Below are 6,030 nucleotides of genomic sequence, written 5' to 3' on the forward strand. Positions count from 1 at the left end.
AGACTTACAATCCTGGGTCTTGAAAGCCTAGAACTACGACGCCTTAAACATGATCTAAGTATTGCCCACAAGATCGTATGCTGCAATGTCCTGCCTGTCAAAGACTACTTCAGCTTCAATCACAACAACACAAGAGCACATGACAGATTCAAGCTTAGTATTAACAGCTCCAAACGTGACTGTAAAAAATATGACTTTAGTAATCGGGTTGTCGAAGAGTGGAACTCATTTTGTTTGTTTGTTTGTTTGTTTGTTTGTTTATTTGTTTATTTATTTATTTATTCTTCCCCAAGTGTCTTGTCTTATTCTGCATATTGTTCTAGCTCTTTAACTACCCTCCCCTGCCTAGAATCGATAGTCCTATTCATGTTAATGACTGTAACCACCCACTTCACAGTTAGCAAAACCTTAAAACCTGACCCCAAAATCCCAGAGTGGGGCAGGGAGACAGAAATCAAGGGAGTTTCCCCTTAAGAAGAGGCAATCTGCCAGACAGCAGAATTGTCCGATCAGTTTTTGCTTTATCATTCCTCCCATCACACCTTACCATTCTCTGCACCCAGCCTCTGTTTTGAAGTGCAGAGATCTTCATTTGCATCTCGCTATCCTGTGAGTTCTTAAGCTTGTCCTTGTTATTTAAGGGGGAAAAAATACACTGATTTTATGCTGCAAGAAAACACTGGAATGATATGCGTTAAAATGGGGTGCTAATATTTGTATTTTCATTTCATGAGAACAGATCGTTCCACTTAATGCCTGGAAATGACATTGTCCCTGATGTGGCATTTCTTGTCAAATTCCCAGAAACTAACCTGAGTTTTAAAAAGCTTTCCAATTAAAAACAAAACAAAAAGCTGTTGGGGTCTGGATGTGTGTCAACAGACTCAAACTCAACCCTGATAAGACGGAGTGGCTGTGCGTTTTGCCTCCCAAGGACAATTCTATCTGTCCGTCCATCACCCTGGGGGGGAGTCATTGACCCCCCCCTCAGAGAGGGTCCGCAACTTAGGTATCCTCCTCGATCCACAGCTCACATTAGAGAAACATCTTTCAGCTGTGGCGAGGGGGGCGTTTGCCCAGGTTCACCTGGTACAGCAGTTGCGGCCCTACCTGGACCGGGACTCAATGCTCATGGTCACTCATGCCCTCATCACCTCGAGGCTCGACTACTGTAATGCTCTCTACATGGGGCTACCTTTGAAAAGTGTTCGGAAACTTCAGATCGTGCAGAACCAACTCCCCCCAGAGATTAGAATTGCCCCCACCCTCCTTGCCTTTCGTAAGCTTCTTAAAACCCACCTCTGCCGTCAGGCATGGGGGAACTGAGACATCCCCCCTTGCCTATGTAGCTGAGCCTTTCCAAGTTACGCATGGTATGTTTGTATGTATGTATGTTTGGTTTTATAATAAGGGTTTTTTTAGTTGTTCTAGTATTGGATTGTTACATGCTGTTTTTTATCACTGTTGTTAGCCGCCCCAAGTCTACGGAGAGGGGTGGCATATAAATAAATAAATACATACATACATACATACATACATACATACATACTTACATACATAAATTTTTAAAAATTGAACATGAATCTGAAGCTAAGCATGCTGCAAAGCAATGCATCAACACCAAGCTTTCCAACAGTCTTTGGGGGTGCCATCAGGGGTGGGCTGTTGCTCGGACGGGGGGGGGGGAACGTAGTGGGCTAGCAAAAATGGACTGTTGCTCGGACGGGGGGGAACGTAGTGGGCTAGCAAAAATGGAGCTCCACCCCAGAGCACCCAATTTGCACTGAAAGATGTTGAAAGAAAATGCAGGGTGTCCTGCATAAGCCACGCCCACAGTGTGGTAGTAAAAAAATTGGTAGCCCTTCACTGGGTGCCATGAAAAATCCAGAAGCTTTGGAAACTACAACGATGGATGACTGCAGCTCAGTTCTTTGTCTAGCTTCTAGTTTTGGGTGGATTGGCCACCAAGACAATCATTTGCCAAGAGTCCTCTCCAAACCACAAATGGACTAGCAGCTTCCCGAAGCAGGGAAATCATTTTCTAACTGGGGTTTTTACTTGGAAGGAGAAAACAACAAATGCACCTAAAATTATAGCACCACCATATTTAGATATATTTTTAAAAGAAAGTGGGGGCCGGGTGGGGGAAATTCCAGTCTTCAGCGCATACTGAGAAAGCTTGTCTTACAGGAACATAAGCAGCTGCATTGCATCTCTCACATCCCACTTCTGTCTGGTCTCTCTCTGGATGTCACTCCCTCTTCCTCCCAAAGGACATAAATACAGAAATGTCCTCTCGGTAGTTTAGTGATAAGTGAAAGTCATCTGCGGCATACAAATCTAATAAATAAATAAATGAATGAATGAATGAATGAATGAACGAACGAACGAACAAACAAACAAACAAACAAACAAACAAACAAACGTCTTAATCTTGAACCTACATGGACTCTTTCTCCTATTTGGGTTTTACATTTAAAAAATGGCTTAGAAGGCTTAGCTCAATGGGAATCTTAGCCTAGGCCAGTGATGGAGAACCTGTGGCACAGGTGCTACAGGTGGCACATGGAGCCATAGCTGCTGGCACGCGTGCAGTTGCCCTAGCTCAGCTTCAGTGTGCATGTGTGTGCCGGCCAGTTGATTTGTGGCTCACACAGAGGCTCTGGGAGGGTATTTTTGGCTTCCAGAGAGCCTCAGGGGGGATAGAGGAGGGCGCTTTTACCCTCCCCTGGCTCTGCAGGGAAGCCTTTGGCGCCTGGGGAGGGTGAAATGCAAGCCTATTGGTCCCACCAGAAGTTGGGGAACAGGCCATTCCCAGCCCTCAGAAGGCCTCCAGGGGGTGGGGGAAGCTGTTTTTGCCCTCCCCAGGCATTGAATTATGGGTGTGGGAACTCATGCATGCACGATAGCACATGTACAAGCTCTTTCAGCTCTTTCGCCATCAGTGGCCTAGGCATTCCAGCATTACATTCCTATCTGGCATTCCAGCGTTTCCTATCAGGCACACATAATCCCACCCATCTTCATCAAAAAGGGCAAACCTATCATTTCCAGAACCTGCACAAATCTAGGATTGCTAAAAAGCAGCAAAGAGATACAGAAAGTTATAGCCTTTCTGTATAGCCTTTTCCAGTGGTTCGTCCAGAGTTTTGAAAGACAAACTCCACTGATTTAACAGAATCTAGGGGAGGTGTCCGTTGTGGCCCGTCTCAGCTGATCACGGATTGTGAGGATCGAGAGACGGGTGTTTTGATATCCTAGGCCAGTGTACTTGGCATCCAAGTCTGATAGTGAGGAGGTCAGAAAGGATGCGGAGTCAGAGGCTGAAGCCAACCAAGGCCTGCTGCACCTCCAGAGGTGCCCATAAGAGGAAGAACCTCTTCTCAATACAAGAGTGCGCAAAAAATAAATGAAATGAACTTATCTAACTTTATCATCATAGGTGACTTTAATGCCATACACGACAAAAAAAAAAGATTATAAAAGCACTAAACAATCTCACCAAAGAAAAAATCTTCCGACTACATTCGATGATTTAGCATATGAATATGCACTCAAAGATGTATGGAGAACTCTTAACCCCTGGAAAACACAATATACTTTCTACTCACACCCACACAAATCATGGTCACATATCGATATGGCTTGGTCCAACTCCCACATCATAAATCAGATAAAAGAAGTACAAATTATGCTGGGCTCTTGGGCAGACCACAATCCCATACTTTTAATATACAAAACCCCCAACAATACAACACAGCAAAGATGGACCATGAAACAATCTATTATAAAGGAAGAAAAATTTAAAAACCATATAGAAAATGAAATACCAATATTCCTTAAGATTAACAATAATGGCGACACACCCTTACAGACTGTTTGGGATACAATGAAAGCATATACTCGAGGATTATACATTTCATACTCAGCAAACACTATGAAGCAAAGAAAAGAAAAACTTAAAAATCTCATCGAAAAACTTCAACTTGCAGAAAACAAGCTCCAAAATCACCCAACCAACACAACCAATATCTTAGAAATCCAATCTATAAAACACGAAATAAACCTAAAAAACCAAGAGTGCGCAGAAGGATTAGCAGGCAGGAGTGGCTGGACAGGAAAAGATCTATGCGTGAATACAGTGATCCCTCGATTATCGCGAGGGTTCCGTTCCAAGACCCCTCGCGATACTCGATTTTTCGCGATATAGTGGTGCGGAAGTAAAAACACCATCTGTGCATGCGCACCCTTTTTTCCATGGCCGCGCATGCGCAGATGGTGGAGTTTGCGTGGGCGGCGGGGAAGACCCAGGGAAGGTTCCTTCGGCCGCCCAGCAGCTGATCTGCTCAGCAGCGCCGCAGCAGCGAGGAGCCGAAGATCGGGGTTTCCCCGCCGCCCACGCAAAGGGGAAACCCCAATCTTCGGCTCCTCGCTGCTGCGGCGCTGCCGAGCAGATCAGCTGCTGGGCAGCCGAAGAAACCTTCCCTGGGTCTTCCCCGCCGCCCACGCAAAGGGGAAACCCTGATTTTCGGCTCCTCGCTGCTGCCCGCCCGCCACTCGCCCGCCCGCCGCCCGCCGCTCGAGAGCAAGAGGGGGAGAGATAGAGAAAGAGAGAGAAGGAAAGAAAGAGATGAGAGAGGGAGGAAGAGAGTGTGAGAGAGGAAGAAGCAAGATAAAGAGAGAGAGAAAGAAAGATGAGAAAGGAAGAGAGTGACGTCATCGGGTGGGAAAAATCGCGATATAGCGTTTCGCGAAGATCGAGATCGCGAAAATCGAGGGATCACTGTAGTTCTACAGAACAATTAGCCACATCTTCTGGCTATATAAGGGTTAGTCATGATGAGTGAGTGCGGAGATCAACTGTACACTGTGAGTGATGGATGATCGGAGTTGAATATAGAACTAACCAGTTTATTAGAAGGAACTTATCTCCGGGCTGCCTGCTAATTCAAATGAGTCAGTTCAAAAATGCTAGCTGTGTGATCAAAGAAGAAATAACTATGAACTTGATATTTGTTCTCGGATGATAATTAGCTGTCACAGAAAAAACATTCCTTGCTCGCTTTATAAAATATTAGAATTATATGTTTAAAAGTTGCAAACTTCGGGTGTGTGGACTTATTCCTTGAAGGGCTCATTGTGGGGTCAGAACAGTATCAAGGAGCAGAAGTATCGCAGCTCTGTATCGTTTTACACCAGTGGTTCTCCACCTTTCGAATGGCGCGACCCCTTAATACAGTTTCTCATGTTGTGGTGACCCCCAACCATAAGTCTAGCGCCAATTCTCCCAACAGAGCTTTAAGCTGATTGGCAAGGTCAGAGGGACGCCCCGCCTGATTGGTCGGATTGTAAAAATACATTCCAAGGTGCCAGAATAGAAGCTTTAGTTCCTAACATAATGGGAAAATTGTCTTTTCCCAGGGTCTTAGGCGACCCCTGTTAAACTGTTGTTTGACCCCCAGGTTGAGAACCACTGTTTTACCCCATTATTACCTTATCTTAACAACTTTAAAATCTGCAGACTTCAACTCCCAGAAGACATTAGCCAGAAGACTCGCTGGGGGATTCTGGGAATCGAAGTCCACACGTCCTAAAAGTCGCTAAGCCTAGAAAACAACTACTTGATCAAGGAAAATCCATCGATGCAATTTATATCGAGTTCTGCAAAGCCTTTGACTCAGTGGTTCACGACAAACTTCTCCTAAAACTCAAACCCTATGGCATCTCAGGTCTCCTCCACAACTGGATTACCGCATTCTTGTCAAACAGACAACAAGTTGTCAAAATCGGAAGCGCCATTTCCTCCCCTGTCCCTGTCAAAAGCGGCGTTCCCCAAGGCAGCGTACTAGGTCCTACTCTTTTCATCCTATACATCAATGACCTCTGCGATAATATCGTAAGCAACTGTGTACTTTTTGCAGACGATGTGAAACTTTTCAACACCACTGACAACACACTCACTCTCCAAAAAGACCTTGACTTCGTTTCAGATTGGTCCAACACCTGGCAACTTCAAATATCAACCAACAA

The sequence above is a fragment of the Erythrolamprus reginae genome, chromosome 6, assembly GCF_031021105.1.
Source record: "Erythrolamprus reginae isolate rEryReg1 chromosome 6, rEryReg1.hap1, whole genome shotgun sequence".
Taxonomy (NCBI): Eukaryota; Metazoa; Chordata; class Lepidosauria; order Squamata; family Dipsadidae; genus Erythrolamprus; species Erythrolamprus reginae.